Source organism: Leucopleurus acutus (assembly GCF_964270905.1).
Source record: "Leucopleurus acutus genome assembly, chromosome: 4".
Taxonomy (NCBI): domain Eukaryota; kingdom Metazoa; phylum Chordata; class Mammalia; order Artiodactyla; family Delphinidae; genus Leucopleurus; species Leucopleurus acutus.
The window spans coordinates 63,106,555-63,120,127 of record NC_139146.1 but is presented as its reverse complement, the minus strand read 5'-3'; positions in this window follow the sequence as shown (position 1 = coordinate 63,120,127).

Genomic DNA, 13,573 nt, shown 5'->3' with positions numbered 1-13,573 from the left:
CTAGAATAGCAAACTAGATGCCTTTTGGCCAAAACTGAACCGTAGATATTTGCTTTGACTGGTCTGCTGTTTTAAAAATTAAGATGTTCCCATAAAACTTGGGATTTCCAGTTTCTCTAGAAAAATCAGAAGACCTGGCACCACTGAGTCTGCACTCATGCATGGCAGCAACTGGCTGGCACCAGTGAGGAGGGGCTCCCTGTGTGCTATCACCCATGACTTCCACTAGCACATTTGGCTCTTAAAATTAAACGTTCAGTTTCTCAGTTACAGTAGCCACATTTCAGGTGTTCAATAGCTACATGTAACTGGTGTCTACCATATTGGTCAGCACAGGTATAGACCATTTTTGTCATCACAAATAGTTCTACTGGACAGTGTTGCTTTTAGACCCTGTCTCCCCCACTAGTCACTGCTTTCTCCCCCTGGGGCAGCCCCACTCCTTTCTGCTATCTGCCTCACTCTATTTGCAACAAGGATTTCTATTTGTAACTCCTATAACACAATACTTAAGTTAGGTTGGCTGAAAAGTTCTGAGTAAATCGTGGGAATTGAAACCTACCCCAATTGACCACAGACTCACTGAAGTATCTTGAATTGAGTGTGTGTGTGTATGTGTGTGTGTGTTCTTTGCAAGGGAAGGAGTGACATGAGAATTACGGATATCGTGTATGTGTAAATGGCATCTTATAAAGTTACTCAAATATAAGAGTGGGTTTCAGTTAAAGTTCTTCATTACAGGGAAAAACTGTAGAAAAATAACCTGATTTCCTGTCATCTGCAACTATGGATATCCAATGGGGTGCTCAGACAGAACCAAAAAGACCAAATCTGGTGACAGTAACTAAGAGTAAAGCAATGAATAACTTTCCAGATAAAAGTTAATATCCTGTTACGATGCAGGTGTATAGAGTACCTTCCTGCTCTGCCCAGCTATCACAGAATACAAGGGAGAAATGACAGCAATTGAGTTTATTTGATCAGTGTAGGAAGCCAGTTGGGGTAAATCAGACCTGAGAGAACTGTTTGGTTTGAATTGTCTGACAATTCTAAATTAATCAGATGAGCTTAAATCTCCATGTTATTTATGCAGGCCCAGTCATTAAATATTCACCTTTGAGCACAGTAACACACACACACACACACACACACACACACACACACACACACATGCCCCTTTAATTTCCAGGAGCCTAATGTAGTTGCCAAGAACCTAAGATGGCATAATGCCCTTAGAGTCATTACATGTTAACACATTTGGTGTCCATGTTGTATTTTAGCAAATTTTAACTGTTATTTCTTCTGTCTTGGTTGCCTTTCCTTGCCTTAAACTCTTTTGCTGTGGAAATGCATGGAAAACATGAGAGGATCCTGAAATTCTTTGGGCAGCAAGAAAATTTTGTTTTTCAACCTGCATTTGTTCATTGACATCACTACCTACATTTTTGCAGGTTCACATATGAAAATAATTATTCCTCACTTCAGGAAGTCCGTTTTTAAAAAGTCCATTTGACTTCAAAGCATCCAGCACCCTTAACAGGGTCAGCCTAGCTGAGGAGACAGCTAGCAGGAGCCCTAGCCTGGGGGAAATCTGGACTTTCCTGGCTCCTTATCTCTTGGAACTTGTACTGGAGTCCAGGAGTAGGGACTGTGCCCACCCAACAGGAGAAGTATAAATGTCCGTCCCTAAGAGCTGAGAATAGCGCACAGCTCTCTCAGTCTTTCCTGGAGTCAGGACCAAGTGCTCCAAACCCTGGTGCATTTTATGGGCGTGGCAGAAGGTCCCAGCACAGGGTCAGGGCAACTGCCATCTTGCTGTGATATGTGACCTTAGGTGAGTCTTTTAGTGTCTGTGAGTTTCTGTTGACTCAGGTGTATGGAAGGTTTCAACTGGATCAGTCTCCCTTTTGATAAATATAGAAATCTCACATCCTTGTTGGAACTACCTCACAGTCACTGCGCAATCAACCTTTCTCCTAAAGCATCAATAGAATTGAGATCAATGTTACGCTTCGGTGAATAAAACAGAAAATGTTCACATTTGCACACATGGTAGGAATTAAGTCTACTTAAAAGCCCCACACCAGCACTTCTCAAATTGTAGTGGGTGGAAGAATCATTTGGGTAGGCTTATTTAAAATGCAGATTCCTGGATCTCTCCTCAGGAGATTCTATAGCAGGTTTGGAGAGGTGCTGGGAATCCGCATGAACAATCACACCAGGTGATTCATTGTCCAGAGGGGATATTTTGAGGAATCCTGGCATTGGCTTTAAGTTTCCAGATGTGCAGAAACCACGTCTGTCCTGTTCAGCATAGAATTCCAGTGCACCGAATGCCTTGGAGGGCACTCAGTGTTGGCCATATGCCTTGTTAATTTAATCCCTCCAAATACTTTTTTGTAACATCCAAGAAGAACATGTCAAGTTTCTTTTGAGAGAAAATATTTTTATCTGATTGGTTCACTGTTTTATATTCAGCCGTGAAGATGTGCCTGGAACATTGTAGCTGCTCAGTAAACATTTGTTTAGAGATCAGATGACTCTCTATTACACAATGATTAGAATTGCTGTTTGTGGGCTTCCCTGGTGGCGCAGTTGTTGAGAGTCCACCTGCTGACGCAGGGGACGCGGGTTTGTGCCCCGGTCCGGGAAGATCCCACATGCCGTGGAGTGGCTGGGCCCGTGAGCCATGGCCGCTGAGCCTGTGCGTCCGGAGCCTGTGCTCCGCAGCGGGAGAGGCCACAACAGTGAGAGGCCCGTGTACCGCAAAAAAAAAAAAAAAAAAAAAAAAAGAATTGCTCTTCGTTTTCCAAATATGAAATTATATGTTCTGAAATGCCTGCTGCCTTGGGAGGGCAACTGTGGTCTCCACCCTTACAAGCCAAGTGAGAATGTTGGACTGTTATTGTCCTTTAAACTGTCTCCCCATTGAAGGTGGAGGGATTTAAGAGCAGCATCTCAATGAGGCTTCACGGCTCAGCCTTCTTACTGGGAGAGGCCATAGCGTGAGAACAAGGCATCGACCTCCTCCTCTCCCCTCCCCCTCCATCACCACTACCCTCTGACGGCCTGTCCCAAAGCACCCAGCCGCACCTGTCCTTGCACTCTACTGTCAACACCTGCTGGCCTTCCTGCCCACCCTCACACCCCAGAGGAGCAATTCTGGCTCCCTCATCTGTGTTCCTAGCACCGAGCACAGTGCCTAATGACGGATGAGGGAAGACCAAGGTGGGGACAACACACAGGCTGAAGGGCAGGAAGTGGGGGGCCACTTGCCCCTTGCGACCACCTTCTCTTCCTGCAGCCTCAGAGGACAAGTCCTCAGAGATGTCCTCCTGCCCCTGAACTAAATTTTTCCACTCCTATTATTTTCCCATAATAGCCCATTCTCTTCTATCACAGCACAGTTACCAATCGTTAACTGTATGTTTACTGGATTCCCTTCTTGTTTATTATCTGTCTCTCCAGCTAGATTGTAAAATCCATGGGGCAAACCTATGTCTGTTTTATGCTCTACTCAGAATCTCAAAACAATGCTTGTAGGTGCTCAATACATATTTACTGAATGAACGAACTGATGAATGAATGAACGAAGAAGTATGCCTAGTAATGTCCTGAGGCCACTCTTGTAGATCCATGTCTGCTCCAGGCAGGAAGTCTCGCTTGCTCCAGTTAGCCTTCCCCTCACCTCCTACCCCAGTTCTCCCAGCAGTGAGGGAACTCCTACACCAGGTCAGAGTGATGGCTCTGATTGGTTATTCCCTGGGGACACCTATCAATCGATACAAATAGTTTGCTGGTTGACACAGGGTCTTAAGAAAATGATGCAGTACCCCTACATAGATGGAGATGATCTTATCTCAAAATTCATTTTTAAATGAATAAATCATAATAATAGCTCTCATTTTTGAGCATTTACTCTGTGCCAAATACATAATGATATCCACTATTTATGGAGCATATGTGCCAAGCATTTTAAATATATTACTTCATTGAAGTCTTACAAAACCAAAGACAGGTCCTATTATTGTCTTCATATTACAGCCAAGAGCTTGGATAAGTCAAGTGTTTTGCTGAAGGTCATACAAGTCATAAGTGGTCAAGAGAGATCATCTCTCTCTCTCCCTCTCTGTCTGACCCCCAAATCCATGTATGTTCCTTGCTATCTACTTCCAAATCTGCTCTGAAGAGGAGGAGGGGGTATATTCATGCCCAGATGGAAATGACAAGCAGTGGACGTGAGGGAGGGACAGGGTAAGGAAAGAAATAGAGGGCAGATTTCTAACTTGTGTGAGACACACGTGACCCTCATGGGCTGGAACTATAACCTTCCCTTTGTGAGAGGAAGTAAAGCCTCAGTCCAGCTGAGGGACTCATCCCAGTGGGCCAGGGAAGTAGAAGTTCAAAGTCACAGATCCAGTCCTTTCGAGGCTCTGCTTTCACCTTCCGTCTGCCCAAACGTGAACCCCGCTGCCTTATTCAGGTCTCAGGCACTTTAGGGAGAACACTGGGCCTAAATCTTCTCGTGCTTCACCCTTGCCTTGATAGGAGTGCCCTGCAGTGGCTGGGTAATCGACTCTGCTTAGCAAGTGAACCAAAAATATTACAGTTCTGACACTCTCTTCTTCTAGCGTTAAAGTCTTTGCTGTGTCTCAAGGAAAGTTGCTGTTATCCAAATATGTCCCAGAACACACAGCCTCAGTGATGCTTTTGTTCATCAGAAAACGTGGAGGTGAGGCATCTATTGTTAGTTACAGAGGACAAATGATTTTTGCTTTGCAGCTACACTTGAAGCATTAAAGAATGGAAATTTTACATATTTTTTTCTCCTTCCCTTCTTCCTTCTTTTTCTCCCTTCCTCGCTCCCATTCTTCCTTCCTTCCTTCCTTCCTTTTTTTTTTTAAAAAAAGATAACATCAAAAGTTAGAAGTAGGGGTTTCCCTGGTGGCGCAGTGGTTGAGAGCCCGCCTGCCGATGCAGGGGGCACAGGTTCGTGCCCCAGTCCGGGAAGATCCCACATGCCGCGGAGCGGCTGGGCCCGTGAGCCATGGCCACTGAGCCTGCGCGTCCGGAGCCCGTGCTCCGCAACGGGAGATGCCGCAACAGTGAGAGGCCCGCGTACCGAAAAAAAAAAAAAAAGTTAGAAGTAGTTTGAAAACTATTTTAACTTTGAACTGCCTTGACATATTGAAAATAGTCATTATGAAATTATTGATTCAACCATGTATTGATAGAAATTTTGATAAGTGCTTTTGTTGAACATAATTCTAGGTGCATTTACTTCTTACCTGGTGATTTGGCTTAGTGTCTAAGGTAGAGTTCTGCTTGTCTCCCAGAACTGTTCTGTCTTAGTCATTTGGGCTGCTATAACAGAATGCCATAGACTGGGTGGCTTATAACAATTAATATTTGTTTCTCACAGTTCTGGAGGCTGGGAAGTCCAAGATTAAGGGTCTGGCCAAATCAGTGTCTGGTGAGGACCCACTTTCTGGTTCACAGACAGCTGTCTTTTCCTTGTGTCTCACCTGGCAGAAGGGGCAAGGGAGTTCTCTGGGGTCTCTATTATAAAGGCACTACTGGAATTTCATTCATGAAGGCTCCACCCTCACGACCTAATCACCTCCCAAAGGCCCCACCTCCAAATGCCATCATACTGGGAATTAAACTTCAAGATATAAATTTTAGTGGGGACAAAACCTTTCAGTCTACAGCAAGTTCCTTCTCAATAGTTCGACTTTTCACTGTTTCCTTATCTTATCTTACTGTTCCAATTCCAGAGGAACTCAAACTGTGTAAGAGAAACAGCAGGAAAAGCAGACCACCTGGATCTGTGAATCTCAAGCTATTTCTGCATGCTTCATCCCCAACCCTGTCCCTCAAGCCCAATTTTTTTCACTGCTGCATCACCAAAAGGACAGGTAATCAGTCAGTGAGTTTTCTGTCTTTTAATCTGGGAGCAGAAGACCACCTGACCTTTAATTAGCAGCTAGCAAGGGAGATAAAAAGGGAAATAAATATTAATAATATCTATTTTATAAAACATTCAATTTTGTTCACATGAATACTAATCAAAGCCTGCATAAAATCATAGCACATCATGTTTGAGGAAAACATGTGAGTTATAATAGATCCTATTTCCATAATTCTAACATGCTGTAATTTCCATCTGATGAAATGTAGCTATGAAATTAAAAGTGCCATTTTATGTGTGAAAGTTCTAAACCTGGACTGAAAGTGAAGGAAGATATTTTTTAGAGTTTTGAAAAGAGGACAGAAAAATGGTGGAAATATGAAATATTCTCTTGAAATTTACTAACAATTTAGGAGAACTAGTAAGAAAAGCAGCCAAAACTTTGCATGATTGCTAAGAGGGAAAAAACAGTCTTTAAAAATGTTACCATATACCCAGCCCCTAGAACAGTTCCTGCCAAATAATAGGGCCTCCATACGTATTTATTTATTTATTTTTTAGCGGTAAGTGGGCCTCTCTCACTGTTGTGGCCTCTCCCGTTGTGCTCCGTACACGCAGGCTCAGCGGCCACGGCTCAGGGACCCAGCCGCTCAGCGGCATGTGGGATCTTCCCGGACCAGGGCATGAACCCGTGTCCCCTGCATCCGCAGGCGGACTCTCAACCACTGTGCCACCAGGGAAGCCCCATACGTATTTATTGAATGAATTTTTGAGCACAAGTTTTGGGGAGAAGGCAGGAGGGAAAGGACAGAGCAGTCCAAGAACCAGATTTCATGAGAACCAAGAGGGAGGTGGTATGGGGAGCTGAGGGGATATGATAGTTGGACTTCAAAGGCAAGGTGGCTGTAGTAGTTTCTAAGGCTGTCATCACAAAGTACCATTAACTGGGTGACTTAGAAAAACAGAAATTTATTGCCTCATAATTGGGGAGGTTAGAAGTTGAAAACTGAGGTGTCAGCAGGGTCATGATCCCTCTGAAACCTATAGGGGAATCCTTCCTTGCTTCATTCTAGCTTCTGGTGGTTTGCTGGCAGTCTTTGGCATTTCTTGGTTTGCAGCTACACAACTCCAATCTCTGCCTTTGTCATTGAGCGGTGTTCTGTGTGTCTTCACAGGGCCATTTGCTTATAAGGGAACCAATCATATTGGATTAGGGACCCATCCTACTAGAGTACAACCTCATCTTAACATTGCACCTGCAATGATCCTATTTCCAAATAAGATCACATTTTGGGGTGCCAGGGGTAAGGACTTCAACATATCTTTGTTGAGATTACACAATTCAACCCATAAGAGTAGATATTTAAAAGTCAAAATGAGACACCCATTGGGATGGCTATTACCAAAAAACAAACAAACAGAAAAAATCCCAGAAAGCAACAAATATTGGTGAGAATGAGGAGAAATTGGAAGCCCTTTGCACCCTTGGTGGGAATGTAAAATGTTGTAGCTACAATGGGAAATTGTATGATGTATTCTTAAAAAATTATATGTAGAATTACCATATGATACAATGATTCCAATTCTGGGTATATATCCAAAAGAATCAAAAAAGGGACTCTAACAAATATTTGTTTACACATGTTCATAGCAGCATTGTTCACAATAGCCAAAAGGTGAAACAACCCAAAAGTCCAACAATGGATGAATGGATAAACAAAATGTGTTATACATACACAATGTAATATTATCCACATTCAAAACGGAAGACAATTCTGACACATGCTACAACATGGATTAACCTTGAAGACATCATGCAAAATAAAATAAGTCAGTCACAGAAGCACAAATATTGTATGATTCCACTTATATGAGATATCTAGATGAGCTCGATTCACAGCGACGAAAAGTAGTATGGTGATTGCCAGGGGTTGGGGGGCGGGGGAAGGAGGAATAATGGAGAATTATTGTTTAATGGGCACAGAGTTTCAGTTAGGGAAGAGGAGAAAGTTCTGGAGATAGATAGTGGTGATGGTTGCACAACAATGTGGATGTACTTACGCCACCAAACTTAAAAATGGTGAACTTCATATTACATATTTTTTACCACAATAAAAAAATCAAAATGAGGATTTAATAAAGGGATTATTAAGGGCAAAGAATAGGGGATTAGGAGAAACCCATGTAAGTGCTCTCAAGAAGTAAATAGACCTGACCCCAGGGATATCACGGAAGAGGCATGGACCAAGATGGTAAGGGTCGTGCAGAGTGTGTAGGAGTGGACTGTATGGTCAGGTCACTCAGGATGGCTGTTCTCTTGCTCTCTGCCCATACCCTGCCCAACCAGTGCCTGCTTCACTCATATCTTACGCGCATGACTGACCTTCCTACGTACTTGCCCCGGGCCCCAGCTGGTGATTGTTTTTATCAAAGGGGTGGTGAGGGGGTGTGCCTCTACTGATTTCCCTGGTAACTAATGAATCTACAGACCTCAGTTCCCCTATAACTGGTAATCTCCCTCCTCCCCCAACCTTAGCAAAGACTGCCACCATGTCCTGCCCACTGTGTACCGCACACGGTGGGGTGTTGCTCCAGGACCTTGCTTTCAGACGTGTAAGCTCCCCCATCCATTAAACTACTGATGTCTCAAAAAAAAAAAAAAAAAAAAAAAGTAAATAGAAGTAGAGCTAAATTGGAGAGATAAATAATAGTATGTTACTCTAGTTTGGAACTTAAGAGTTTTCAGAGGTCTTTCCCACAATTTGACTCATTATATCTCCACAGCAGGTTATTATTACCAGAGAAGGAAATAGTCTTTATAAAGTATACATTTTACACTACATAATGCACATATGTGGGCCCTAAACTCTCTGACTGGAAGTTGAACTATACAACTTTTAAGGTCCCTTCTGATTCTTAGAGATAGTATCGTTTTAGGTAATTTACCCAAAGCAGTAGATATTGGGCAAAAACTGGGTCAGTAGTGATTAATGGAAAGGGCCGAGTGTCCCTTCAGAGTCCTGGTTTGGGTCCAGACAGTGGCTTCTCTGCCTTTAATAACCTTGGGTTTCTCATCTGTAAAAATGGGTTAATAATTCTTCCTGGTCATTGTGGGGATGCAATGATGTATTATATATAAAATCAACTTTAACCAATTCGGGGTTCTATTTATTTGACCTTATTTGAGACTACTCATAATTCACCTTAAAGGGTCAGGATATCTAGTAATACATAGCAAGGATACTGAGCTATCTTTACTAAGTGATTTAAGGGTAAATATATATTTAAGTATATGAGAGTATAGGCAATGCCCAGCTCTCCACCCAGAACCCAAACCTCACATGAGGGCGTTTAGATATTCTCACAGTTTTCTGGCTTTATCTTTCTTGTTTGCCAAAGATCTACAATTGCTCTTTACACTATGTGGCCCAGTAATAAGTTTTTGTTTTGCAAGAATAGCACAAAGAACTTTTTTAATGAACCACTTGAAAGTGAGCTGCCAACATAATGCCCCATCACCTTTGATATTTGAGTACAATTCTCCTCTACACAAAGATATGAATCATAACACAACCATAAAACTCAGAAAATTAACATTGACACCACTACCACCTAATCCTCAGACCCACTCTAGTTCTACCAGTTATCTCAGTGGTGTCCATTATAGCAAAAGGATCTGACTTACGATCACATGCTACATGGAATTGTCATGTCTCTTCTATCATCTTCAGCGTAAAACAATTCCTTAGTCTTTCCTTAACTTTGATGTCCTTAATACCTTTAAACAATGCTAATGGACAAAATCCAGCCAGTGACCCATTTTTGGAAATAATATTTTATCGGAACACAGTCACATACAGTCATTTACATATTGCCTAAGGCTGCTTTGGGGCTACAACAGCAGAGTTGAGTAGTTGTGACCATATGGCCTGCAAAACCTAAAATATTTACTACCAGGCCCTCTACAGAAAATCTTTTTTGACCCCTGCTCTAGACAGTACTAGAAGGCAAGAAAAAGAATTGAAGAGAATAAATATCAGAAAAGATGAAGACTAGTTTTAGTGTATTTTATTGCTTACACAGAAAGTCCTAAAGAATCTATAGAATAACTACTAGGACAAATATTGAATTTAGCAAAGTTGCAGAATATAAGGCAGGCACAAAAAAATCAATCTTGTTACTCTATATTACCAGCAATCGGTAGAAAATATTTTTTAAATTTCGTTAAAATATTGTCAGAAAACATAAAATACTTAGAAATAAATTAATGAAAGATGTGCAATCCCTCTACATTGAAAATGAAAAAATATCGCTAAGAGAAATTAAAGACCTAAATAAATAGAAATACCATATTCACATACTTGAAGACTCAAAATTGATGAGAAGTTAACCCTCCCCAAATTGATTATAGATTCAATGCCATTCCCAGTGAAAATTCCAGCAGGATACTTTTTAGAAATCAACAAGCTTATTCTAAAATTTATATGAAAATGCAAAGGCTCTACAGTTGCCAAAACTATCCTGAAAAAGAAAAACCAAGTTAAATGACTTATACCATATGACTTTAAGATTGTGATTTCAAGATTGTAACCAGCATACAAATGGCCCCCAATGATCCCCACTTGCTGGTATTATCCTTGGGTAGTCCCTTCACAGATGGCATCAGGGTTGGTCTGTGTGGCCAAGAGAATATGACAGAGTGATGGTATGTTGCTTCCTAGATTAAGTTATGAAAGACATTGTGATCTCTCTCTCTTTCTGTCTCTCTGTCTCTGTCTCTCTCTTATTCTCTCTTTGATCACTTGTCCTGAGGAAAGCCAGTCTCTCTTTCATGAACAGTCCAATGCCGAGGCCCATACAGTGAAGAACTGAAGCTCATGGCCACCAGGCAGCAAGGAACTGAGGCCTCTCTCAGCAGCTGCATTAGTGAACTTGGAAACAGAATACAGCCCCAGCCCAGCCTTCCGATGACTGCAACCCTGGCCAGTAGCTTTACTACAACCTCATGAGAGATTCTGAGACAGGATCGCTCAGCTTAGGTGCTCTCAGATTCCTGACTGTCAGAAACGGTGTGAAATGGTGTTTGTTGCTTTATGCTGCTAAATTTGGAGATAATTTGTTATGCAGCAATAGATGGCAAATACGAAGACTTACTTTTATAGTAATCAAGACAGTGTGGTATTGATGTATGGATTGACAGATAGATCAGTGGAACACAATAGAATCCAGAAATAGACCCACACTTAAAGTCAATTGATTTTTGACCAAGGGACCAATGTAATTCAAAGAGGGTAGTCTTTCCAAGAAATGGTGCTAGAAGACTGTCATACCAACCACCAAAAGTAATTCAAGGTAAAACACAGAGAATATCTTGGGGTAGGCAAAGATTTCTTAGATAGGATGATGGATGGATGGATAAAGACGTGGTATATACATACATGTATATTATTTGGCCATGAGGAAGAAGAAAATTCTGTTATTTCGACAATATGAATGGATCCTAAAGACATTATGCTAGGTGAAATAAGTCAGAGAGAAAAAGACAAACATTGTATAATATCACTTATATGTGGGATTTTAAAAAACGAGATTCATAGAAGCAGAGAGTAGAATAGTGGTTACCAGGAACTGGGGGGGGTGGGGGAAATGAGAGATGTTGGTCAAAGGGTGTTACAAACTTCCAGTTATAAGATGAATAAGTTCTGTGGATCTAATGTACAGCATGGTGATTGTAGTTAACAATATTTATTATATACTTGAAAGTAGCTAAGAGAGTAGATCTTAAATATTCTCTCCACAGAAAAGAAAGGGTAATTATGTGAGGTGATAGGGGTGTTAACTAACCCTACTGTGGTAATCATTTCAAAGTATATAGTTGTATCAAATCATCACATTGTCTACCTTAAACTTACACAATATGATGTCAATTATATCTCAGTAAAGCTGGGGAAAGGGACTTCCCTAGTGGTCCAGTGGTTAAGACTCCACGCTTCCACTACAGGGGGCATGGGTTCGCTCCCTGGTTGGGGGACTAAGATCCCTCATGCTGCACGGCACAGACAAAAATAAATAAATAAATAAATAAAAATTGAAAATTAAAAAAAGAAAAAACCTGGGGGGGAAAAAGACTTATACAAGAATGTTTATAACAACTTTGTCATAATGGCAAAAACCTGGTAACAAGCCAAATGTCCCTAAACTATTGAATGGTTAAACAAATTACAGTATATCAGACAAAGAAATACTACTCAGCAGTAAAAAGAAACGCATTACTGATACATACAACAAAGTGAATGAATTTCTAAAACATATGTTTCATCAAAGAAACTAGACACAAAAGAGTATATACAGAATAATTCCATTTATATAAAAATCTACAGGTAAAACTAAGCTACAGGGATGGAGACTGGAACAGCAAATGCCTCTAGATGAGGGGTAATTGATGGAAAGGGACTGGAGAAAACTTCCTGGGGGATACAAATATTCTGTATGTTAAAAAGGGTGCATACATTTGTCAAAAACTCATTTAACTGTACACTTAGAAGCAGCATTTTATTGTATGTAAATAACCGTGTAAGAAAACAAATTTGAATGCTTTGACAGGACACGAACTTTCTAGGTCCTGGCTATTTATAACATTGCAAACATGCTAGTTGGTTTACACCAGTCCTGGGAGAGACCTAAAAATCTGGGAGGAGTATAGAATTGATTCTTAAGAAGGAAAGGAGAGAGTGGAGAAGGAACCCACTCCAATGGAAAAGAAACACAAATGAAAGAAGTTGAATATTCACTTGGCATTGCGTCTTACACTGCCTTGGACTATTTCCCCTTTTCCATATGTCTCCTCTTTAAGGTGAGATTTCAAACTCTCCAAGGGTAGTGATGTGTCTTATAAGCCTTTGCATTTCCCATAGCTGTGGCAGTATTTTATGCAGACAGAATTTGGTAAATATCATGGAAAGAGAGAGAGAGAGCTATGATTTAGAATATTTTTCAATGGGGTTTTGCATATGTTACCCGGAATGGTTGACTACGAATCACATGAGAACCAAGACAGTTCTGTGTTTCCCAGTCTGGCACAGTGTCTGGCACATGGAAGAATATTTTTTCATTGATTAACTGAATCGTACACTAGAGAGAAAAGTAAATGAGCTCCTCTCAAAGTCCTGTTGTCTCCCCTTCACCACCCCCAACAATCTCCCAGCAGCGGAAATCTTTAAATATGCTTTTTGTTGTTTTACAGACTTTTGCATTTAAACTGGGAGTGTCACCATCCCATTTTATTAGCTATTTCTCATACCAGCCCTGTGAGGTTAGCGCTGTTATCTGCCTGTTACAGGCAAGGGCACTGAGAGGTGAAGCCTCTTGCCCGGGTTGGGATCCACAATGAGCTGCTGGGAGGAGTGGGATTTGAGTGCACATGTTCCCCTTTCCAGCCGGCTTCACTGGTCCAAGGAGCGTGTGGCTTCCTACAAGATAATGAAATGTGGATTTTCTATACTAGACTTTGAAAATCATTTTAAAGGCGTTTATTCCAGAAGAAAGAGTTAGGATTGTAATTCTTTGGCTGATTCCTTTTCCTGAGATCTTTTTAGCTACTTGCTGGGCTGCCTAGACCCAAGGTCTTTGAAATGACTCAATCCATCCAGAGATTCAGCACCG